This window comes from Stegodyphus dumicola, chromosome 8 (assembly GCF_044657685.1).
Source record: "Stegodyphus dumicola isolate Sdum_Otavi_A_Nest chromosome 8, ASM4465768v1".
Lineage (NCBI taxonomy): Eukaryota > Metazoa > Arthropoda > Arachnida > Araneae > Eresidae > Stegodyphus > Stegodyphus dumicola.
Window position 1 is genome coordinate 97,893,690 of NC_140775.1, and position 26,812 is coordinate 97,920,501.

General features: G+C 32.6%; 1 long non-coding RNA gene and 1 other non-coding gene across 2 annotated transcripts in view; one reads left to right on the plus strand and one right to left on the minus strand.

Moving 5' to 3' along the window:
• The first annotated feature begins 4,748 nt into the window (after positions 1–4,748).
• Positions 4,749–26,812, plus strand: part of LOC118206098 (uncharacterized) — a 223,274-nt gene continuing 201,210 nt past the window's right edge. The window contains exons 1-2 of the long non-coding RNA XR_015042684.1: positions 4,749–4,886; positions 6,089–6,277. This is a non-coding gene — a long non-coding RNA (uncharacterized LOC118206098). The remainder of the gene's footprint in view (positions 4,887–6,088; positions 6,278–26,812) is intronic.
• On the minus strand, positions 15,197–15,302 carry LOC118206116 (U6 spliceosomal RNA). The gene has a single exon (XR_004761140.2). It is a non-coding gene; the product is annotated as a U6 spliceosomal RNA (small nuclear RNA).

Sequence of the window (26,812 nt, forward strand, 5' to 3'; positions counted from 1 at the left end):
CGTTTCGTACAGAACGTTTTAAGAGAATGTGCCTCATATTCATGTTACCCACAGAAAATTTTTTTTTGCAGTTAACCCGATACAGGGAGCCGACCGTAGGAAAAGCTACCATTACTCAACAGTCTTACTCTCTTACTGGAAATCACAAGCATCAGTGTAAAAAAAAAAACAGAAACAAGAACTGAATCAGCGTAAAAAACCAGAAGTATAAGTTCCTAAAAAAAACTTTTTAAACCATAAACAACTTTATGATAGGTTTTTGTTTTCGTTTATTTGAATACAACAAAGTACTAGAGGGCGGTTATTGAAGGAAAAGATATGTTCCTATTGCATTTTGTTATGAAAACTAACTCACTTTTACGTTAAGCGTAAGTAAAATCCTGAAAACAATAATACATCGAGCTCACTCATAGAGGTTTGAGCCCGTGACAATTTACCATTAGTCTTCGCCAGTTTTAATCCACTAACTGTCGAGTGATAAAAGTGGCTGAACACTAAATGTTCGACGTGGGTTCGATTTGAGCCTACCGAGCTGGCTGCGAGGCGTTTTAAGGGTTTTTTTCCATGTGTAACATGGATACAAGCTAGTTTCCTTTAGAATTTCTTTCACGAAGGTTTTCCTTCCTTTAGCCCTCATTACAAAACCAGATTAACAAAACCAAATCACTCGAAAAATTTCAGTCAGTAGTGGGTAGGACTTAGCAGGCAGAGATGAAATAATAATTTATTGAATGTTAAAAATAGAAAATTATGATGTTGTAAAATTCATTGCACTTAAAGATAAAACGTTTTCACTTTGCGTCAGTATTATGAGCTATACAGTACAAATTAACAAAAAAGTATGCACTTTGAGATAAATTGTTTAATTAAGGTTTTAGATTATTATAAATACGAGTATATGCGAAGAAAATGCAACTGTTGTTATAGCATGTGAGGATAAAAATGGTACCCTTTCTGAAAAAGCCAAAGTAGATTATAAATATATTAAAAATATCCTATTCATAGTTTCCATTGCAGATTATTAATTGGTAATACGAAAATTCGGGTGGTATTTGTGACGACAAGCACTGTATGTAATTCTTGCGACTAGAGGCATAGCAAGAGAAATGAATGTTATAAATCAAAGGGGATGTTTACTCTTCCTTTTTTTACTGTATTTCCTCCTTATTAATTTTATGGTCCGAAAATCGTGAGAGGAAGATTATGCTAATAATTTAATTTACGAGAGATACGGTTACAGTAAGAACATAACAAATGAAAAGTAGTCATGAATAAACTACAGGTAACTATCATAATATTCTACTTACATAAGACTACATAATAATATTAACATTAGAATACCTAATAAGATATCAACATTTCTACTTTCCTGTAAATTGAAACTCGCCCGTTCTAACTGTCGTTTCTACTACTCCTTAGGCTTCAAATCATCCATAAATAATTAGAGAAGATGAATGGGCTGATGTTCTGTTGACTCAGGGAAATACTAGATGAAAGCTCAGCATGTGTTTTCATTACTATGATTGGTTGGTTCTTGTATTAGCCCGGTGTGAAGTTCAAGTTCAATAGTTAGGAAAGAAAGGTTCGACATGACCTTTGCAGGTAGTTTCCGATGGTTTGTCTATGTTAGTAAAACAAAAATGGTCACTACACGGACAAATCCATTTTCCTTCTCTGAATGCAATGAGGAAGGAAAAAATTACTCGAGTATTATTTTACATTTTTATATAATAATTTAAAATTAATTTAATAGTTCTGCAAAAAATTTCTATTTTAATTTTAAAATTATGAGCTCCCAGATATAGTTACGTAACTGTTCCTCTGATTAATCTACTTTTTCCAATGAACTACGTTTTAAAAGAACAAATGGGAGAAGGCCATGCATTGATATAAAACGTAGTAATTGCTAATCTTTAATATTTTCATTCAACATAACTCCAAACTCATGTTACTAATGTCAGCTAAAGCTTACAATAAAATAAATGCTAAGTGCTGCTAAGATGAATTTAGAACTGTATTAGAGTCGTGGTTAGTCAGCAGCCAGAGCGCATAGTAGTTTTTTGTAAAAGGAACTTCAGCTTGACTGGAACGTATACATAAGGAACGCATGATATATTAGCTGAGGAACCCTACAGCATATGTACTTGCACTTATCAAAAGCACACTAACATTCGTTCATTTTATTAAAATCAACAAAATAAAATAAGCAAAGAAACACTTTTGGCACACTCAATCTTTAGCGCAGAGCTTCGCATTACGGTAAGAACCTTAAATCTATTTAAAGGCCGTTTCTTTTTGAGGTAAGAAAATAAAACCAGATTTCTAAAATATTGGTTGGCATGATCGAAAGACACCATGTAAGCACACTCTGCAAATATCAATCGTTGGTTCACTGAAGTCATGTGTGTTGCGTTATGACATTACTACAACTCCACAAGACAGGCTATGGTACCAGGGAAATAAGTAAATGTTAAACAGATTTAATAAAAGTGAACCATAGAAAACACATAGTCGTGAACACTTTCATTTTGAGAGTTTAAGCCCAAACATTTTTCATGACTTGTGGAACAAAACTAATATTGCATTTATTAGAGGTGAATGCATTATATACTGGCAATGCAGAGGGGTTCTAATCAAATTTACCCTACTATGTATTATCCGTTCTAGCTGACATAGCTCTTCAAACTTGATACATACTATGTATGGACTACGAGGAAAAGAAATTTACAATAAAAAGTAATACTTCAAATGTCGACGGTCAGGAAAAAATGGGGCGCATAAGGAATAAGAAACACAAACGGGAAGCATAAAATATTATTTAATGATAGCATTTGTTCAGTATGCTTTTCATTTCCATCAATTTCTTTCTCGACGTGCGTTATAGCATTTTATGTAGTAAAGCGAAGGGTTACTTTAGGCATTGCAACTACATGTTGTACTAAATGCTTTCAATTCAGGCAGAATGCATATGCTTCTTCCCTATCTATTTCTCGAAATTGCCCTATCTTGAAAGTGGGCACTTACTTCACTTGTCGACTAATATGGGGTTATCTATCATCTTGCACCAAGACACTAGTCTCTAAACATTCTCCCCTCGTGCATAACGTTATCTCGCCTCTAAACATCTGGTAAAACAGGAATGATTTGCTGCTGCTGAAGTTACAGTAACAGACACTTGTGTCAGTGCACCGTTTAAGACGTTGAGAAGTGCTCTTCTGAAAGGAAAGGGGGTCAAGAATGAGCTCAGCAATAAAACCAGCTCATACACGGACATAACCAGAAAGCAAAGACTCTTTGTTTATGCACGTCATTTGGAACTTGCAGTATCCTTCATGTGACAATTCGGAGTATTCACTACTTCGTCTAGGACAAAATGCGCCTCGTCAAACCACAAAATGTTCCAAGTCCAGCAACCCAAACTGGCAAGTCAAATCTGTGCGTATTTTAAGAATGTAGATTTTGTACCATATGGATCTTACATGGGATCTTGCATCTTGCATTTTCGAATAGATTGCAAAACCTTTCGTCCTTAGATCAACAGATAGACAAATCGCATGATACAAACCGAGCACTAGTCGAAAAATATTGGTTCAACTATAGCAACTGCGTTTTTCTTTCACAGTTTAATTTGAAATCTGTTCTCATCCTCTTCTTAGAAGCAAGCTTCGGGAATTTCGAGAAGCGAAATTTATTAAAAAAAATTCTTATTTCTGTATTATAAAAAATGATGTTGTTTAAGTATAACACTTCAACAATTTCTATAATATTTGATAGTGGAAGTTCTCATTATTTTTCTAACAACTACAAAAGAGAAAATGTTTGATTCTAATATTTATAATATTTTCATGGAGAGAGAGAGAGTGAAAATCAAAGATAACTAGAATGATGAATTGCTAATAACCGATAAAGAAAACTAAATAATAATAATAATAATAAATAAAGAGTGATTCATAATTCAAAACAGTCCATCAAATTTTAGAAGATCTGAGGTGAGAGGAAAAGCGAAAAATTCAATGATTATAAGCAATGGACAAAACCAAAATGTCGAACATCAACACATACCCCAAATACAGTATCCTTAACTATCAATATGTGTCATACATAAAATTATCGCTAGTTAGCAGTATTTATCGCGAATACAGTATCGTTAACTTCATTTAAATATAATCTACCTTTTGACTCAGAATCAAACGGCAATACAAGTAAACTTGCGTAACACAACACTAACTGTCCATTTATATTTAAATCTCTTTGAACTGTGAACATGTTTTTTAACCATATTCAATTATTGCATTATTAAAGGAAAATTTCATTGCCAGTGTTCTGAACACTAAAATCTTGAAAATAGGAGGAAGGGAAACAAGATTTGGAATTCCCCCCCCCCTAAAAACTGTTTCTATGGTTACAGATTTTCTTTTTAAGAGTAAACACAATTTGATGATTAACGAAAGGGAGAAGTAAACATTTTTCTATGTTTGCACTGCCATCCTAGTTCTTCCATAGTCACTCAAAAAAGTAGAGCAAGTTAGGTAAATAAAGATGATTCCGTAAACATGACAAGAAATACGCGTGGGATCGATTAAAGCTCAACCTTGAATGGCTCCGTGCCCCAGTGAGAGTGCTTCAAGGTCAAGAACGGTTCCTTTTCTTAAGCTTCCTATATGAAGCCCCTTTCAGAGGGGAGAAGGGGAATAACGGTTCACTTTCTTCCATTTCATTATTCTTTATGTAACCTTTGACTTTTTTCTTTCTATTATGTTTCTTCACGTAGAGTGTCTTGTCCCCAGAATTTTCCCGGGCCCCAACTCGGGGTGGCAAGTGAAGGTTTCTCCTCCTTTCAACTGACAAGTGCTGAGGCACTTTCTCCTTGGATTTCCAAGAAACCGGTAAGCTTTCCAACTTGTTCCGGACAGCAATATGGGTCCTCAATTTTGGTTTCGATTTAATTGTCCAATGGATTGAATGCAGTTACTTTAATTAGTCAGCTTGGAAATGCTTCATTAGACTTTATAAATCTTATTAATTTTTAATAAAGCAACTGATGTTGCATAGTAAATTCCATTTAACCAATTATGCCTATGACCTTGAAATGATTTTGATAAATTTTCCAATAATTATTCTTAAATATAAATCATTATAACTGGCAGCTCTTTTCTTTGCTAATTGTCAAATTATTACCTTTGTGAATGTAACCAATGTTGGCCTACAACCATATTTATGGGAATTATAGTAGAACATTAGGTCATACTTGAGAAAGAGATGGAGTGTTAAATGATCAAAGTGTTAAATCTTTTCAGTGCGATAAAGGTAAAGCCTCTGTATGGGATTTGATTTGAGCTTGTTGGTTGATTTGTCAGTTGGCTCGGATGAGGCCTTAATACCAGTGTCTGGAAAGGCAAGATTTCTAGGTTGTGGTTCGTTTAGCGGTTCCAAGTTTTGTGATGAAAGTCACGATAGATGTAATTGAGAGGTTATTAAAAAGTTATATAAGGAATTTAGGTCATTATGTGCCTTGGTAATTAGTGTAAATTCTGACTAAATTTTTAAAAAGTATGAAAAATTAAAAAAAAGCTTGGTTATTCAAAGCAATCAAATATTTTTTATCATATCGTGAAAATTTATGTGTTTTATGTAAAAACACTTTTAAAGTAACATTGTCTTATTTTAGAATATCTAATTTATCTTATGGTGGAGTGCTTCTCATGAACCATGACAACAATCTAAGTTTTGCAGTCTGGAACATTCAGATTGGAAACCTTGTTTTACTTCTTAAAGAAAGAGAAATAGAAGAATAAAACATGTCTGACTGCAAATCCCCATAGAAAAATGTTGTAAAAAGGAACTGGGGTTACCCTTAATCTTCGAAATTTACTTTTAACTAATCAGTTTTTTTAATATTAAGCACAAATGTTAATTATCATTTTTTGGTATTAGGGTTGACTTTTCTCAAAGATGTCTAGTGGGATTCCTGTGTTCTCGCAATAAGCTCGTATCTACGAGTATTTGCCTTTTAGTGTATGGTTGTAAAATTAGTAAAAGCGTGTAAAATTTTCAAAAATACTTTCAATCCCTTTACCCCCTTCAACAGGGCTCCGGCAGTTGCTATTGGAGGAGAGCGCATATGTTTTAGCCCTTTCTTACCCTCTTTTCCGCATCCGCAACCTCCACCCCTCCCGACCGGATGAGTTTTCCCTTAGCGACGGAGTCACCCTTTGGACACCGACTGACTAACATGGCCGACAAAGATGGCAGCTCATTTACATCGACTGCGCGTGAGGTAAGTTTGACTTTTTATTCTATAATTACTATCTAAGAAGTCTGACTGCTAACGATTAGTGTTTATGAAGTTTTATCCTTATAGTTCGATCAATTATCGGTGTGTATGACAAGAAATCGTGATCGAAATGCATGCATTTAGAAACGAAAACCTTTGAGCATTTTAATTAAACTGTGCATGCGTCAGTAATTAGTGATGAAGAAGACAGCGGGGTTGTTGTTTAACAGTAATGGCGGTCGCTTGATGACTTTTTCAGCAGGTTTGGTAATTCCACCAAAAGCGATTATCTGGACTTAGAAAGTCGTTCTTAGAATGACAGCTCCCGTCCGTTTCAGCTCTGCGAATCGGACTTTCGACCACGTGGTTGGCAGAAAAACTTTTTGAGTTTTGTTTTTGTTTTGCTTATGTCACAGAAGTAGGCTATTACCATAAGTTGTTTTGCTTTAAAGGGAAATAAAATGTTCCATCAGTTTAAGAGCTCATAAATAAATTGTGAAGACATATAAAGTATTTAAATATAATTAAATATATAGTTATTTTATATTATATTTTTAAAGGGCTTTATTTTTGTTACAGTTTAATTTTCATTTCGTTGTTTCATTTTCTCAGCAAGTACTTGTTATTTTTTAAATTGTTAAATATTTTAGGAGTTTATAAATTTAATAAAGTGTGCCACGATATAAACTAATTTATTACAATTTAAGTATTCTCAGTATTTCTTCAATAAAGCTTCAAATTCTACTAAATTTCCAATTGTAAATTTTGATAAAATAAACTGGTGGTTTATTACTAAATTTTCAGGTTTAAAATTCTGAAATTGGCATTTATCACGTTTGTTTACTTAAATCGATGATTGTATATGAACCAAAAAAATAATAATAATAATAATAATAATAATAATAATAATAATAATAATAATAATTGAGAAGCTGCGTTATAAAATTAAATAATAATAATAATATATTCTATTAATTTAAATAGTTAGAAATTCTGAAAATACATTATTGATTTTTAAATGATATATCTTTTTCTAAAGTTTTTTTTAACTAAGTTAATGAATAAATTAAGTTAATGAATATTTTACATTTAACTTATTATTTACTGCTGAAATTTTCGTTTCAAATTATTTTCACATTCTTCTTTAAGAAGAATTATTGAATTAGTAACTGTTTCTCTATTTAAATTGTTAACAAAATTTTTAAGCGTATAAATGTAAGTACAAAGTTTTAATAATATATATTTATATAAAAGTACAAAGTTTATAAATGCTGTGTATTAATTTCAACGGAATAATGTTTTTTTATTAATGCTATTTATTAATTTCAACGGAATAATGTTTTTATTTTTACATTTAGATTTTTTGTAGTTGTAAAATTCCGAATACAGCTCTTACTTAGTACTACTAAATGCACGATATTCACAATGCTAATTAAAGGGAATATGGTTTCATTAAAACGTAATGAAAAGTTCTGAATAATGCCCTTTTTAAAATGAGTTCAAACATGAATACTAAAGAAAATTTCTAACATCGAAAGCGTAAACGAACATTGTATGCATTATTATGTCTAGCAACTGTTAGTTTTAACTTTTCATTTTTCTACGTAGATGGTGAAAGAAGGGAAGAAATACTAAATAATACCTTATAATAAAAATCAATTGGGATAATCAGGAATATGTGAAAACATAATTTTTTTTTTTTTTTTTTTTTCCTGAAAAATGCATAAATAGCTTATTTCAGAATAAAATGGAAACTAATGCTTGAAAGAAAAGATGCGAAAAAAACTGTTTTCTGATGAATAAAGAAACAAAGTATTTCTTTATTATTTACATATTAATTACGAAAGCTTTCATTTTTATTTTAAGTTCAACTAGTTCTTTCCTTAAGAGGTCCTCTACAAAAGCATCTCTCTTAGGCAGGTAACGCTAGCGTGCTTTGCCATAATCCAATAAATGTATTCAATTTTAATTTTCCCTGAAGTTTTATGCATCGGAAAATTAATTGCATGGAATGAAAACTTTTTTATTTAAAACGGAAGATAAATTCATGAAACTCTTCCCGAAATCAGGAAACCACGGTTCCATAAGTTAAAACTTTGGATAATATAATTTGTGTAATACAAATTTTTTGTGCCTTTGAACTACAATTTATAAATAGAAAAACCAAGGTGAGCTGTAATTACAATATGCTATGAAACATTTTTTTTTTTGTTTTCGCAAGGATTTTGAGATAATTTTAATGCTGTTGAAATTGCATTTATTGAGCTTGTGGAATGCAGGTGAAATTTCACTCATTTACCTATTGCTGAAAAAAAATGAAAGTGAATGATTCATTGAAATAATATCTTCTCTTATTTTGTTTAAAATCTAATTTTTCCTGAACAAAATTACGAAGGTAATCTTTCAGATGTTTTTGTATTACTTTCATATTTTATGTTTCCCCATATGCAATTCTGGAAAATTCATTCTGGGAATTCATTTCTGTAGTAATAAATTCTTCAAGCTGTCATGGGGGATTTTTCAAAGGTATATTAGAGGGTCAACTACTTTAATAATGACACCTGATCTCCTAGGAGAATATATGAAAAACAAAGGAATGTATGTTGTCAGCAGTCAAAGCAACTGTCGGTAGACCAAGAGGTCTACTTTCTGTTCCCAACAGAAAAAGAGTTTTTAAAGACTAGGAAATACTTTTTAGTTAAGATTTCTTAAAGGTATTGAGAAGCGCAACTACATTAAAATGGTGTCTATCTTTAGGAGAAGCTTGTAAAACAAAGAGAAGTATCTTCTCAACAGTCAAAGCAATTGTCTGTAGTCTAAGAGGTCTGTTTTGTGTTCTCAACAGGAAAAGTCTTCGAAAAACTATGAAATAATTTTAGTGAAGATATTTTAAAGATGTTGAGAGGCACAACTGCATTATTGATGGTACCTGATCTTCTAGAAGTGAAAGTGAAAAACAAAGGGATATATGTTGTCAGCAGTCTATAATCAAATGGTTCGCAGCCTTTTTAGCCCCATGCACCTCTTTCATCATTGTTAGAAGATTGCATTTTCCCCTCCTTTTCAAAATTTGAGAAATACACATATGAATTCATTTAGATTTAGATTAATTTTTAATGCCTTTTATAAATTAAACAACAAAACTATAGGCAATGTTGGTAAATAACAAAACTTGAATAAAAGTAATTTTTTTATGGTAAATAACAAAACTTGAATAAAAGTAGTTTTTATTGTAAATAACAAAACTTGAATAAAATAAAAGTATTTTTTATTGTAAATAACAAAGTTTGAATAAAGGTAATTTTTTATATTTCATAAATTAAAACTAAATATTTAACAGTTAAATAAAAGACTGACTGCATCTCCCCCGAAACTGTGAAAAGGAGAAATCTCTCTTCACCAACCCCTGCTGTAGTAAAGAGATCTCTTTTTTTATTCTCAACAGGAAAAGAGTCTTTGAAAGACTATGAAATAATTTTTAATGAAGATTTTTTTAAGATATTGGAAGACGCAATTACATTAGGAATGGCACCTGATCTTCTAGGATCTAGAAGGACCAGTGAAAAACGAAGAGATATATGTCCTTATCAGTCAAAGCAACTGTCTGTTGTCCAAGAGGTCTTTTTTCTGCTCTCAACAGGAAAAGAGTCGTTGAAAACTGTGAAATAATTTTTAGTGAATTCATTGCTATACAAAGAGTGTTATTTTCTTTCGATATTTAAATATTAGATTTGCCTTGTGAGTTGGCTAATCAGTGCATTACTTCACTGATAACTGATAGGTCACATTGCATTTTAAGTGCTTCTTGGAAACAAAGCGGTGATTATTTTGGCCAGGCTCCATCTTTAGTGAACATAACTTTTATATTTCATATTATATCTGTACCATCATCCGTTTGCAGCTTCCTTCTTGCATAATTAACATGAATTCGTTATTCTATATCCGTAAGTAGTCAACTATATTTCTCGCAAATAATATTTATATCGTTGATACCTTATTTTGTGTTAAAGAGTTAGCAACTGTTTAGTTGTAATTTGGAGATAACCCAGTAAAAGCTTTTAGGATGATCATCCTCTGCTCTCGAGATCTTTGATTTTCTCATGAGAGGGTCGACATAGAAAGCTGATGCTCAATATTATTCATGCTTTCAGTATTTATTCATGCTTCAAGAAATTTTTCTGTGTTTATTTAGTCGCTGTCACTGTTGTACTATTGTTGTTAGGTTCAAGAGTTTCCACCAAAGATAGAGTAATGTTCTAGCTAAATTTGTAGCTCATGGCATCTAGAATTCTTTAAAATTGTGTAACGGATAATCAGTTAGTTCTAATGTTTCACTAAAAAGTCCAAAGAAGAGTTAAGTTAGCCTTTTATTCAACTCAATATATTTAACAGATGGTTTCTGTCGGGCTTACAGTTAACCTCCACTTGGGTTTTAACTTAAGACAGAAAATAAGAAACTAATCTAATGCTAAATAAACTAAAACCAGCCGAAGCTGCGCAGAAATAACTAGCAGGATTGACCCTTATTAAAGATCATCTGCGAATACTAGCTGGTACGTAGCAATGCTTTTGAACGTATTAAGATTAGGCATGAAACAACGAGGCCAGAAAGCAGAACACGCTCTACTAAGAACTTCTAAGCTCGTATAGTGAAATGATCGAGATTTAAACATTGGTTTCTACCTCATTTTACATAAAACGCAATACTGAAAACTCAGTCTGATAGGGAATCGTAGGTGGGAAATAAGGTCGTAAAAGAACGCATGCTCATAGCAGAAATATGCTGTGTTTCGTAAACAAGTTTACCACCTTCCATCTGTTAAAACCGATACTGTAAATGTATTTCATAAAATAGTGCGAAAGACTAGTGGTGCAAAAATAAACACATGCTAATAATGAGTTTTCAGAGCTTGATTTCAAAGTGAATCGTGTAACATACGTAGCACTATTAACTTTATATCTACTTCAATATTTTAAATTGATACATGTAGAACTTTAATACATTTCTAAGCTTTTGTAGAATTTAAATACTATAGACAAGCCTTGTGAAACTTTGAATCATCTATCTGTTTAAGGGGACCGACAAAGCCCTATCTCCACCATATTAAATTCACCAATTTTATGTACCTTTTTCTCAGAAACGGCAAAGGATAACATTATAAAATTTATACCACTTTTACAGTACTTTAACAGGCCATTTTCTTTCTAACTTTAAATAAAAAAATTTTATTAATTTTTTATTGAAAATCACTTTTAAATTTTTAATTTTTGTAGAATTTCACTACCTAAAATAAATAGTTCTTAACATATATTCAAAATAAGATACAATCACATGCCGAACAAATATTAATTTAGAAGTCAAACAACAAAAATCAGCGTTATATTTTCAAATTTTCGCAAGACTAGTCCCTGTGAAAAATTGAAAATATAACGCTGATTCTTGTTGTTTGACTTCTAAATTAAAAAAAAAATATCATCAAATCCCTGTGTTAAAGTATACAGTACAACATAATAAATGTGCCAATAAATAATTTAGTTCTTAACTTTCACAATATTGAGTAAAAGGAACACGAACCTGAAAAATACAAGTTTTTCAAAATATGGATTTAAAAGTTACAATATTTTGATTAGTAAATAAGAAAATTAATATGAGGTTTATATAAAGGATTTTCACTTTCTTTTCTCTCATAAGACTCTTCAAGTCTCATTTTTACTGTTTTATTTCTTTTGTTTTTGGCATTTTTTACCATTGTAAAGACATGAGAATTTTTACGAATTTCATAAAAAAAAAAAAATTTTTTTTTTTTTTTTTTTTTTTTTTAAATGCGTACTAAAGGAAAATCTTGAAATGTGCTCTTGAAAATTTCTTTTTCTAATTATGCATTTAGTATTTTGGTATTTTGTTAGTTCACTTCTTTTAGAATAAACTTATTTTAGTCTGAGAATGCTTAGCTTGCCTGTGGATTAAGGATGGGAAAATGTAAGTGTTTGGAAAAAGGGATTTATAAAAAAAGTGAAATGCTTTATCAAGCAAAAGAAAGGATATTTTTTTAATTTTAATAATTATAAATAATTTATTGCCTATAGCTAAGAAGAGATTTTGGAGGAATGGTAATAACTTTGCTAATTGAGCTAGTACAGCATTTGTCGTTTGACCACCGGAGCTTCGGATTCTAGCTTACGGACTGGCTGTAACTTTGTAAATTATATTGCATAGTTTAAAAACATTAGAAATGCAATTTCTGTTATTATTTGTTTGCTGGTTGTGTAAATGTTACAAAACGCAGAAACAAGCAGAGGAATGACAGTGAGTTACAGATATCTTCAAAGCGCAAAAGTACATTTAAAAAGTCATGAAGATAATAATTAACCTGTAGAACAAATAATTAAGGGCATTTTCAGAAGGGCTTCATTCAATTCGTCCAGGAGAACGCTCAATATAATGCCAATAACGAAAAGGCCTATGAATTGGCCTATGAAACTCACGGGCCTATGAATTGTTAACTCACGAGCCTATGAATTCTTAATCCACTGGAGTTTATGGTTCTTGATGTCAGATTGGACTTGACTTTGAATGTGAGGAAAAACGAGCTATGCACAAATGCTTTTTCGTGCCATCGCTTTGGAAACCATTAATACTTGCTATCCTCCTGGTGAATGGCTTCATATTTACACTGGTGGTTCCCTTTTGGATTTCACCCAGGCGCTGGTGCTGGCGTCTTCTGTGATCTGTTTTCCTTTTACCTTTATGTTGGCTCTTATACAACCCATTCTGACGGTGAAGTCGAGGCCATACGTTTAGCCCTTCAACAGCTTTCTACCCGTCTTTCTCCTTTTAATAAGGCTGTAATTTTATCGGACTCAAGTTCTGCACTTCAGGCCTTAGCAAGTAACCTAGGAAAACAAAGTGCTCGTGCTCAGAACTGAAGGGAGCTGTTGAGCAGAATTCAGACAAAGGTTGCTATCTAGTGGATGCCATCACATTGTGGCCGTTGGGGAAATGAGATGGCGTACCTTTTGGCAAAAAAAGGTATCGATATAATCTCCAAAGGTCTTCCAGAAACCTATCTCTTCACTCTGCTAAACTTGAAATTTACGAATTTTATATTACCCCCCTTCATCCAATAAACTACTATTATAAATGCCCAAACTACAGTTACAAATGTCCGAGCCTTCTCCGGACTTTGGAAACTGGAGTGATGACCAGCCTTTTCTGAGTCTTAAGTCAACTCAGATTGCGGAAGGTGTACCAATAGCTTAACTTGTACTGCTCTTTACTGCTATAACGTATAAAAAGATCCATGTTCCACTCGTCCTTGAAGTTTTATTTCTGTAGTAACTGCATAGGAGGATTAAAGTTTTTAGAAAGTTAACTTGATTTTCTTTACGGATAAGGCGAAATATGTCCAATCGCGAAATTAAAATTACAGAAAAAGCGCACATACTTCGTTAGAACTGTTAATAAAGATGTCAGATAGGCATGCATTATTTAAATATGGAAATAAAACACTTGATGCCAATAAATTGAACTTTTTAGTAAATCGTAAAGAAAACATTCTTTGTGATTACACATGCTGAAAGCTCATTAATAATTGCTTCATAAATAAATGTAGTGAACTCTGTGAAAGATGAGCCTACTGTATTCTCTCATGACAATTTTATTTTTTTGTTTCTGCCTTTCGCCACCAAAGGCAGTTTTCTTAGTATTATTTATATGGGGGCTACAGTATCCAAAGTTGATTGCAGTATAAATACCTTTACGCTAGAATACGGTAAGTAGCTTTCAAAAGCAAAGCCACTTACTGTATTCTAGTGTGTATAAGCCACACCCTTAATTTTTACCTCTAATTAAAAAAAAAAAAAAAAAAAAAAAAAAAACTCGACGATAAGCTGCGGATAGCCTGACTACCATCTACAGTGTTTTTTCTTTAGTTTTGGATTTATAAAAGCAGCCAAAATGAAAGAAGTATTTACCATTTAACGAAATAAAGTTTTTATTGTCGGTCAAAAAGGACATGTTTCTGTGCTTAGCATCTCTTATTCACTGTCACTGTCAGTACCACTAGAGTAGTTGTTTGCATTACCAGTATAATTGCTCGCACCCGTTATCCCACAGCATATCACCAAGACCTACAGCGAAACTTATGCAATCCTTGTATTGTTCACAAAAATGGATTTTATACTTAATCGTTGAATACACGCTGCTATGTTGCTATATGTTTGTACGTGCTTATTTCAAACCCTTCGCGTGTATAAGGCGTACTCCTAAATTTTATCTCTTTTTTGTAAAATGTGTACTTTTTTACAATAGAGAATATGGTATTCCTTTTAATTTTTGTTTCAAATTCTGGAAACATATATGAATGTTTGCAAACCCTAAACGGCATTTTTCTCGCTCTAATTTCTAGGAAACTCCCACACATATTGACTGATATCCATATTTTCTATCCTATCATCTTACCTGTTACAAACCTTCGGATATTAAGTCCTTAATGCCCAAAATAACTTTGCATTTTAATTTGTTTAACATTCAGATGCTGAGTTCAACCGAACCAATATTGTCTGCCTTATATCTAAGGCTTATTCTAAGCAGTTTTTTCTTATGGTCAAAAAACTCTTAGTGACCCTAATTCTTTAGCAAGCTTTTTTTAGTACTTGTTATCCACATCTTCTCCTCGAAGCATCTTTGGTAGCTATAAAATTAATATTCCAGTTAGTAGGTTAATAAGTGCCCTTCACAGAATACGATTCGTGCCTCCCCAGCTACCAAGTGTCCGACGAAATGTTAGACGAAAGGGCGTAGGATATAGTGTCTTCAATTCACTGTTGATCTGTATGAGCCTTAAAAGGCAGATGTTCTTTGGACTGGGGTTCTTAGCCGAAGATTTACATTGTAACATGTAATAATTAGTTCTTTTACTATTAATTCTAAAATGCGTATCAAATTAAGTGTCATCCTTGCACAAGAATTATGCTAATCTTCTCTATACCACTTAAATTTGAGCATGTGTATTGTCGAAGTAAGTGTCTGTCTAAGTATATAAATATCACTTTCAGAAGCTTACAGATTCTTTCGTTTAATTTAACATGTTACATGTATTAGTCTTTCGAAATTTACAGTTCAGGCAGTACTTCCTTTTGTAAGCAACATTCACGATGTTCTTCTGGAATTATCTCAAATGAAATTTTTCCTGCTTGCTTTCAATGCTTTGTCTTTTCTCCGCTTTTTGATTCATGAGATTTACCTTGATAAACTTTTCATGCTGGGATAATACCGAATATCTTTTAGTGTTTAAGTATTTATTATGTATTTGTAATTTATCCTTGACAGGTAGTTATTTTTTGATCCTTTAATAAAAATTTAAAACTTAAAAATACGTCATAATTTTTCGCAAAAGTTGTTTTCTTCGTAAAAGCTTTATTACTCATTTTTCTTAACCATTAAAATTACGTTCACGCAGAATACGTAATTATATAGTAATACTACTTTAGAGGAAAAATTGCGGCAGAATAGTGCAATGACTTCCAAAATTAAGCACGGAATTTAGATTCCCAATTTCTGAAAACTTGTTGAAATTTAGAGGTTAAAAATAGCTTCGGATGCAGACAGTAGTATGCAAATGTTGTATGTTGTAGCTAGTTACAACTGACTATTCGAACATATGCAGGTTAGGCGGCCGCTGAAAACTCCAGCGTCTCGAGTATAATGTCTGATAATTCTGATGTTCCTATGGCTGAAAGAAGACGATTGACACACAGAGAAAACTAGCTTGTCGGATTCATTGAAGCAGGTCAGTCAATCAATGATGTCGCTGTTTTCTTTGGCGTCGGTCGTTCAATAATACATCTTGACGTTCAAACAATTCCGAACAAACCAATCATGGTTTACCAAGATTTACCATCTCTTCTTCAGAAGAGGGATACATCTGTATAGCAACCAGACTCGATACATCTCTATAGCAACTAAGGGGAGCATTTTGCAACTGTTGCATCCATGGTTGTCACCTCACTTGGTAAGAAAGAATCAGCCAGTATTGCGTGCCAAAGCTTCACACGAAGGCTTATACGTCCGAGTACTAAGTGTTTGTGTGTTACTAACAGAAGTTTACTACCCAATCCAGAGAAGCAATATTTAAATGGTGTCGTTAACATCTCAGTTCATTTGTCTCCTACTGAAGCTACGTTATGTTCACAAATGAGTTCTGATTTACGTACTATTAGGTAATAAGTGTGTAAGGGTTTTGAGAGGACGAGACACAAGAAATCAGGCTCACGACGTCATCAAACACTCATTCAATGTGGCATTCAAATGTGGCAGTATCATGGTGTGAGTTGGAGTTTCAAAGGGCTATTGTACCCAGATGCCTATCTTTAAAAACGGCTCTGTGATGAGTGAACAGTATAGGAATAAAGTCTTACTCAGCGCTTGTTCCTGATTTCTTCCTTATGGGTGGTAATATCTGCCTCCATCGAGCCAACACTGATAACGAGTACCTGGAGAGTGAAAGAGCATTTCTGGTAAGGAGTGGCTGCCGTAATCCTCCGAAATTAATCTCTTTGAAGACCTTTGGGATGCCCTTGGGCATGCTGTTTCTGGAGGTTTACCTCCTCCATCCGCTCTTGGACACCGATCGGGACCTGCCCTAATGAAGGAATAGCTATTGCTAGCATCTCCAATGACTGTTCGAATCAGTGAAATCATGGGCAACCATTGTAAAGTTTGTGAAAATCCGGAGTGGTCAATATCTTATTAATGTAATTTTTGTTTTCTTTTTTCAGCTTTAAGCATCAACATGTTAGTGACCCAAATGTGACGTCATTACGTAATTTACGAAAATTAAATATTGTTTTAATCTTTGTACATAATGCTTGTTTTCTTTCATGCGTAAACACATTTGCTACCTTTATCTGTATTTTTGTGTTAATCAAAGCTTTACTTATCGATTTTGTTGATTTTACCGCCGCCTTTTAACTTTTGGAAGCCAGCATATTATCAATTTTCTGCTTAGAAAGTCCTCCCCAAAGGCATCCTTTTTCTTAGGCAGATAGTTCTCGTAGTGCTTTGTGATATATACGTCAGAGAGATTAATTTTTCTTCACAGCTGATGAGAGAAAAATATTCTTGAGAAATTTGAAACTTTAGCTTTGATAAAAATGTAGAAAAACGAGCTTGAAGAGAACCGAAAATTTATAAATCAGGCAACCAAGATAACTAATTACGTTAATAAGAGAACTGATATTTAAGTGAAATGCTTTTTCATGGTGTAAGTGAAAGAAGCCTTAGACGTTTTAATCTCTCACACAAACGAGCATATGAAAAATTAAACGAGTTATTATTCATTTTTTTTTCTATCTGCTGAAAAAAAACTAACGCTGTTAAATTTAGATAATTTGAATGAAGCAACTTGTAACATAGTTTTTAGATATCTTGTAAGATTGGACCTTCCTTGCTAACATACAGTCAAAATGATCTTACGAGGAAACCCGGCGACTTACTTCTCTTACAAGCATAAAAGAATACCAGCACAGAAGAACTGTAAAATAACCCTTTATTATTCGTCAAACTCTTAACACAAATGCACGCACTTCGTGCTTGCAATAACACCGACGACTTGCGGTGGAACTTAAGAATAGTTACTCAATAATTTCAAAGAGTAGTGCTGGACTAACAGTTTAACTCAACAATCTAACAGACTCAACAATCTACTCGACGATGACTTATTAAATGGCCAAAAAGGCGTATCTGAAACTCCGCATACTAGTAGCGTGCGCTGGCTAGCGAAATAACGCTCTGAATAAACTACAAAATTTCGTCCGTTTAAATTCTCACTTCATATAACTTTAAATTTGCACCTAGGTGAGGAAATGAGAGGGAAAAAGGAGAGGTTCAAGAAAGGTACAACTTGAAATAATTTGTTATGTAAAATAAAAGAAACCCTACAATCCAAATGATATGAAGCTACAGAAATTTTGTTACGTATGTCTAATTTTAAAAAAATCACGCTGTCTCAAAAATCCTTGACGCTAAAATAGCTGTAATTTAGATCTTTCGGAATAATTCATGGTTGCAATTCAAGTACGTCTAAATTAAGAAAAGAGCTAAAAAGAATTTTAATGTTGCCAATTACCGGAGCTAATAGTGAAGAAAAATTAAACACATAATTTATAACAATAAAAAAATGGGCAAAACGTTGCTTACTCAAGAAGAATATTGAAACGTAGGTATTGTCTGTATAGCACATGCATTAATGAATTAAGTATGTTTTGAAAAATCATTGATTACTTTGCTTCGTTCACTACTTCCCCCCCCGAAAAAAATACACAACTGCTACAAGATAATGTAGTATTTTTTGTATGAATTAAACTTTTACTGTGCATATTATCTATCTCATAAAAGTAACTCATAAACTTTGTCACTTTAACTTTGTAACTCATAAAAGTACGTTTAAAAGTGTTGTAAGTACATTTAAAAGTATTAGTATATTATGATTTATAATAGTTATCTTTAATGAACATGAAAGCGTAGACATGTACTTAATTTGATGATATGTAGAGGAGAACATTTAGCTTCTGCTGAAAATATATCTAGGTACGATTCTGAGCTAAAATATTGTATTGGGCTCGGTATTCTGCTAACTCAAGAAATTATTTTTGCTTTTCTGCTTTTTTTTTTTTTTTTTTTTTTTTTTTTTTGGTAAAAATGTAAAATATAGTACGTAAAATAATTTTTACGAGAAAGTTAAGGAAAGTAGTTGTTTAGTATCATTTTCTACACTGTTATGAATAGCAAGAGTTAGCATTCCGTTCCTTCTCACTCTTTTTTTTCCTTCCCATTATTTGGTGCAGTTTTCTGCAATAATTAGTTTGGCTGTCTTTTCTTTTACTCTAAAATTCTAAAATTTTTCGCTGAGTAGTTCTTGCCTCCTTACCGTACATTTTAATTTTGAATACATTAAGTAAAATGTGGAACAAATATAACGGGCCAGTTCAAGTTTCACATTTAGCATTTTGGAGTCACCGACATATATAGCAACAAAACTGGCCATCTTTTATTCATTTTGTATTACACCTGCTAAAGAAAGCTCAACTGCACGATTAACTAAAAATATGGAAGTTTCATTAATTTAAACGTAGAAGACATGAGCATGAGTTTAAAATACAAACTATCTGCACGAAGTACGGACGTCGGTTTTCATTACTTGTGTTATTTAGTTGGTTGAAAACTCTGTTAATATACTACTGTTAACCGGAAGTTAAACGATAATGTAAACAGTAAGCCGTACATAGCTGATTCATAACCCTTGTGATATCCTGCTACTAACCTTAAGTTAAACCGAGAAACGTTAAACGCAAATAATCGATTAATACACCACTTTTCTGTATTTGTGTTATATAGTTTCGTTGTTTGTGTTACATAGATGGAAATTAAGGCAAATCACGAGTGATTTATCTACCTGTAACGAAGGATGCTTTTGTGGGGGGATTTCCTAAAAGATGTTGACTCGTATTAAGATTTCATATTGTGAAAACCAAAAGGTAAAAGACGTCCATGCAGCCAGCTCATGAGAACTCGGGTAGAATTACCTGTCATTGCCGCTCTTATTATCCCATTTGTGCTGTGTGTTGTATTTTTAAAATATCCTAATAATTCTACAACTGTTGCATGCTAATTAACTAAGGCATAAAAAACCTTAACCGGAAGATAAGAACAGTATAATTCAATCTTTTTTAAAACAAAAAAATGCACAATTTACCAATATATAAGAATGAAAAAAAAAAAAATGAGCTCACTGAGCCGAGTAACAGATATTCACATTTGGTGCGGCCGATTATAACCAAAAAGAGAGGCGCACAACTACATGTTATAGAAGTCCTATATACAAAATTTCAACGTTCTGAAGCTACTCCGTTTTGAGTTATGCGAGATACATACGTACGTACGTACAGACGCCGCCAAAAAATCTCTTCTGAATACATTTTAAATCAGTTTTATAATTTGTTTGGGGAAAAGAGTCCTTTATCCTATCCTTACTTACAGATGTCACTCAAAAACAACGTTAAATTGCATTCGATAGCTGTCAAAATGGGTATTTTTGTTGAAATATGGTACCCGGAATTTTTCGTGATTACAGTACTTCCTTTATTTCGTACAAGTAAGTGACAAGTCTAAGATAGAGTTTTATATAAGACGCAGTTTATGGACTAACACGCAAACAAATAAATTTACACAAATTTATTTTAAAATGTTAGTTTTGCCTGATTGTAAGTTGAATTTATTACATACTTAATGAAGTAATTTCAAGTACGCTTGTCTGGCAGTAAAACAAATTCACAGAGGTTCTTTTTTCTTCGTCCTCTAATAAAACGTTTTTGCATCAAGACGAAGGGAACCTAAATGGATAATTCCCCAAGCCTTTATCATCAGCGTTTTCAGAGAAAATTCGATGCTCGAAAACATCGATAGCGTTTCGATTCTACTACACCCAGCCTGATCAGCGAGAAAGGTAAGAGGATGAGGAGGGGTTGAATTAAGGGGTAAAAAAAAAGAAAGTGTCAAACAGGAACTGGGGCCAAAAATTCTTCCTACTCTGCAATCTCGGCTAGGTAGGAATTCTTCTCTTCATGGTCATTAAGCTAAAGAAGAGAGGAAGAGAAATAAAATATTTAAAAAAAAAAAAAAAAAAAAAAGAAAGAAAGAAAGAAAGCAGATATAAAACTTTTCGTACTTTCTATGTCTTCCCGTGAAAGAAATCGAGGGAGAAGGGGTGTTCGAGAGGGAATGAGAGAGGAGGGGAATAGAAGGGGGTTCGAATTCCGACTCAAATTTCCAACCGATGGTCTTCGTTTTCTAACTTTCACAGCTCAACGAGATCGATCATTAAGAGATGGTCCTTGTAAAAGCAAAATGAGCTCAGGTGTTAGATACGCTGATGACATCACATTAAAGGAATTTTTATTTCTCTCATAGAGATGTATATTATTATATTTTCGTAACACCGTAGGCGGTGTGAGAAATTATTTGGGAGAAGGTTTTTGCAGTCCTTATACCTTGATGTCTCTTTCTTTTTCTTATTTAGTTATTTTTACTTTTTTATTTTATATGCATATTTTTTGCCAAAATTTATTAAATATTTCTAATTTCTTTTCCCTGTTTTCTAATATGGCAGAAAAATTGGGAGGGGGGATTTTGGAAATTATCGTCCCTAATATCTCTTTTTTGCTCTTACATTAATGTAGATGAAATGTGAAATATTTATATTTTATATGAAAGTTTTCAAAATTCATGTCAGGTACTTACTACGTTTGCTGCATTTGCATTTAATGAATGCATTGAGGTATTCAACGAAATGTTACACGTATCCATCTAAATAACTTTAAATAAATATAAAAGTAATTAAGCTGAAAGCCTGTAAAATGACTTTTAAATGTATTTGGTACTTATTGTCGACCATTTTCGCCATTATCGTCAACCTGTACAGTTTATTGCGAATATCAGATAAGCGTGACATCACAGCACACTCATAAAAATGTTGCTTTGTTTTGATGTAACCCTGATGTCTATAAGTCAAGGTGAGTTTTGTAAGAAAGTTAATTAATGTTTATCTGTTTTTCTATGCATTTAAAAAAAGATTAGAATTTTGAACTTACAAAAAATTGTTGACTTGCATAATGTAACTAGTAGCACGTCCGGCTAACATCGGAAGATGTCTGGTTCGAATTTCGGGAAGTGTATAATCGATTTTTCATGTAAACTAAAAATTCTTTGAAAACCTAATAACTCTACATTGTATACACTAAAAACCCAATAAATCTATAATGACGAAAGCGGTGGGCGATAATTCGTCACCATTTGGATTTGGTCTATTGGATCTCTGTCCTCTCTCCCTAATCGCTTCTTAAGTAAAAAGTTATTATTTCAGCTTTGTAATTAAAAATATCATTTTCTACACAGGAACATTAATCGCTGTTTCTTAAAACTTATAAAGGTCCCCGAAGCAAAAGTCAAATAAAGATTCATGTATTATTTGACCTGGACTTTAGTACCAAAAAGATTCCTGAAAGTGCTGTAGACTGCTTTTGTGACAAAATATGAAATATGCTACAGATGGTGTAATTTTTATATTAAAATGTTAGGATTTTGTACATACTCATCTGTCACCTTATTCCTACGGTGGTAGGAGAGTCGGCTGTTATAGTCTTGGCTCCATGTTGAATACCAGAGAAGGCAGACATGTTTGCAAGACTACAATGTATTTGCATCGAGACTGTTAAAATTCTCTTGATAGATTGCTAGTAGAGGAAGAGGAGATGGAGATCTACCTCTTGGAGAATTTTTCTTCAAAATTGGCACAGAGATGTGCAAACGTTGTACTGTCACTTGTACGGCGTCCGAGGCCAAGCCAATGATAGCCGCTCATTACTTCTGAATTTTGTAGACGAGAACGAGTGATTCTGTGGGATCAGGAGGATTAAAACTGCCAACAGCAAATTCCACTCTGGAATTTCATGTCAGAGAACATCGTGATATATTATGCTGTTACTAATTTACAATCAAGAATATGTAAAAATATTTTGGAAGCTGAACACATAATTTCTGTTTTCAAAAGAGGGTAGAAATGCAGTCTAGAGGAATACAAGTATGTCAGATTAACATTATTATTAAAAAAGAAGTTTCAATGCTTGGTAAAAGAACGATAAATACAGGTATGAAGTAAATAAAAGAAAGTTTTGGACTGTTAATCTGGATTATAAAAGGGGAATTTATCATTCCGAGATTTCAATCGTGGCTATAAATGACACCAAGGAACTGTAGCAAAACTCCACTTCCTCAGCTCAAATATCAAGGATTACAATATTGTAAAAAAAGTGTCTGCAAAAAATTAATTGCATAATACACTGTGTTATAGGAGCAATTTCGCAGGCTCCTACTGTTGCTAGCATTACGATGAGATCAATTCTGATTATTTACTTTAATCTCGTGTGACACTGGTCGTAACCATACGAGTCAGCACAGTAAATTTAGCCTTCCAGTGAAATAAGATTTCCTGAAATTCTTAAGCTGTTTTAAACCTGCTTATTACTCAATAAATCTCATATGAAGCATTTCTAGTTATGCTGAATTTTATCCAGAGAAACAATGAAAAGTCTTGATAATTTAGGAAAATTTTGACTGTTTGAAAAATAGCTTAGATTTTTTAATATAGTGATGTTTCCAGGATTGTTACTATGACTATGAATGTAATACTATATGCCATAAAATTTTATAATTATTATGATGATTATAAAATCACAACAATATAGTTTGTGTTGTTAAGCAAGTACAAACAATAGTATCGATTGCATTTACCTTGTTGTTATAAAGTGATTATTATGTTGTTGCTTTTTTAACTCATAAATTTTAATATTTGTAAATAAAAGTATTTTTAGCATTGCATGTTTTCAGTTTTTATTTCTAATGTTTCTAATACATACAATATCTACAGTGTTTTGCGTTCTGTAGTACTGACAGAAATAATACTGCTGTAAATACCTACAGAAGGCCGGTTCATCTTACAGTGCAATGTGTGACAGGGATACCTTGCGTGTGATTGAAATGTGTGGCAGAAACTCTCTCTCTCTCTCTCTGTTTTTTTTTTTTTTTTTTTTTTGTTCTAAAACTGATTGACCGATTTCGAAATTTTTTAACAGAAATTTCTTATTGCTGCCAAATTTTCTTTCGATTATTTTTCCTGTTAATACTGTAGGTAACAAAGGTGTTTGTAACATTTTCAAAACTGCTGGGTGTTTGTGTGTTTATGATATTTAAGCAAAGAAAGGATAGTTGTATTTTAAATGTTTTTATGCCATTTTTTTTTGGACTTCTGTCATTGATAAAAAATGTTTTGAAAAAACTAAGGACATTTTCAGATCTTGCAAATATTTTTAGAATTAAATTGAAAGTTTTCTTTCCAGTTTTGTTGAAAAGTTTTCCACAATTATCATTGAAAGTTTTTATTTTTTCAATTTAAGAAATATTTCTAACAGTCTCATTTTCCCAAAGCGCCAGATAAGAAATTATATTATACTTACATATTTAAGCATATTTTATTGTTATATTATTCGAGGCAAAATAACGTATTTTCTCTTATCTCAATCACATTATTCAGCTGCTTTTTCAATCATTTAACTGCTTTCTGAGAGCTTTTTTTTTATCGATTGAAATTGAAAAAACTCATACTGAGTAAATAGAAGATTTGCAAAAAGCGTCCAACAACCACAATTTTCTGCACCAAGAATTGCCAGACGAAAAATTTTTCTGGTGAAATCTGATGAATGATCTTTCGACTATCTTCATTGACGGCCAGTTGCCCTTTTTGAATGTCTTGCTAATATCTGCTCCTCAATAAGTCCAAGTCATAGTAGTTTTCATTTGTTATGCCGCCATTTTTGAGTATGTTAGACCTATAGTTGTGATTTAATGAAAGCATCATCTTTAAACGTTTTCCCAAACATAACAACCTTCTCAGCTGCTGATTTCCTCAATAAAAGAAAAACATTCGTACACACTCATTATGCTTTGTGTTAGTGCATCGCAAAAATTATTTGATGCTGTGATCAGGAGCATATACAAATCAGCATCACGAATGAGCCGTTGTACTTAGATTGATGGCATTTGACAAATAAGGTGCGAAAAAGTATAAGGTAATCAGACGTAAACTCAGTATCCTTAATTATGAAATGCTTCCAGGATTGTTGTCATTCCGGTTGTTTTTGCATACCCTATGTATATAACTTATTGGGTTATCATCATGCAACTTTTTGATCAGGTTAAATTGTTGCAAACATAAAGTAGAAAATGTTTGTAGGAATAGCATAAACCCATATAAACCAACAGAAGACTTATTATTATATTGATACCAGTTAGAAAACCAATAAAAGTCAATATAAACCAATACAAACCAGTAAAAAGTTCTGACATTGATGTTGGTTGTATGGGTGTCAATTGATACCAGTAAAAAAAACCCACAGAGATCAATAGAAGCCAGTAAAAGTCAATAGAGACAATCAAAAATTCTATAGGTACCAGTAGAAAGTTTTACTGGTTTCTATGGGTCATTTTGAAACCAGTAAGAAAAACCTACAAAGACCAACAGAAACCATTAAAAGTCAATAGAAACCCATAAAATCTTATGGGTACCCATAAAAAGTTTTACTGGTTACTATGGGGCATTTTTAGCAGGGTACGTTTTTGCAAAGGAACGAAGTATTAGTTTAGCTTATAGCTATAGCTTGAAGAATTACTTTTTAATTAATTATATATATATATATATATATATATATTGCTGCCTATTGCAATCAAAAAGGGAGGTGCACAGCTACATATTATAGCAATCTTATGTACAAAATTTCAACGTTTCGTACGTGCAGATGCCACGAAAAAAATCTCTTCTGAATACATTCTAAATGAATTTTATAATGCGTTTCGTTAAAAAGAGTCCTTTATTCTGTCCTTACCTACAGATGTCACTCAAAAACATCTTTAAATTGCATTCGATAGCGGTCAAAATAGATATTTTCGTTGAAATATGATACTCGGAATTTTTCGTGATTACAGTACTTCCTTTATTTCGTATAAGGAAGTAAAAAGGAAGAAAAGAAGTAAGCAAAGAGAGAGACTAGGTATTATTAGAAAGGAAACTTTAGAAGTAATCATAACAAAAATACCAATTTTTGTTTCATTTGCTGTTTTATTAGAGAAAAGGAAACAAAAATTAACAACGAGAATGAATGTGACGCAAGCATGTTTTCGAAAAATTTAAGATTTCCTAATAATAAAAGTTTAACAATACCTAAATTAAAATTTTCTACGCGGAAAATGATAATGTTTACTAAATTCTTATTTTTTAAAGTTAATTCCTCTTACTGCGAATACATTGCAATTAGACATTAAGAGTAAAGATATTTTCTTGCTATCATTTTGTAAGGATCTTAAGTTTTACTAACGTTTATTTTATTTAAAATCTTTACTATCACTTCTTATTTTCTACCTCCGGCCAGAATTATAAGCGTTAACGTATTTATGCAAAGTTTGTCTGGCGAACGCCAAGTATTTAAGTTGTGGCTTTTTGCCAAGCGGGAGAGAGGAAGCAGTTAGTCGAAGCAGGCCGCTTACCTTAGAAGTTTACTCAGTTGCTGGTTGTCTTCCAGGCCAGAGGTTTAATCCTCTTGATAACTTTAAACGTATTGTAGTGTTCACAGTTCTCTGTACTACATACGGCTTCCTGTTAATATAAGGCCAATCTTCCACGTTTATTATTTTAAAGTTAAATTAGAGTTTAGTTTTATTTTTATATTTTTACGTTTAGACCACAAGTAGTGGGTCTTTGTATTCCGAAGTACGGAAGTTATTGTAAATAGAGAAAAATAAAGGGTTTTGTATACCCTTCTTGTGTATCCTGTCTACTTCCCACAGTTATTGAACATAGCTTTAGTAAGCTCTCTGTTCCGAGTCAGGTCCTTGCATGTTCCCGAAGAAAGTAAGACGGAACATTGAACCTG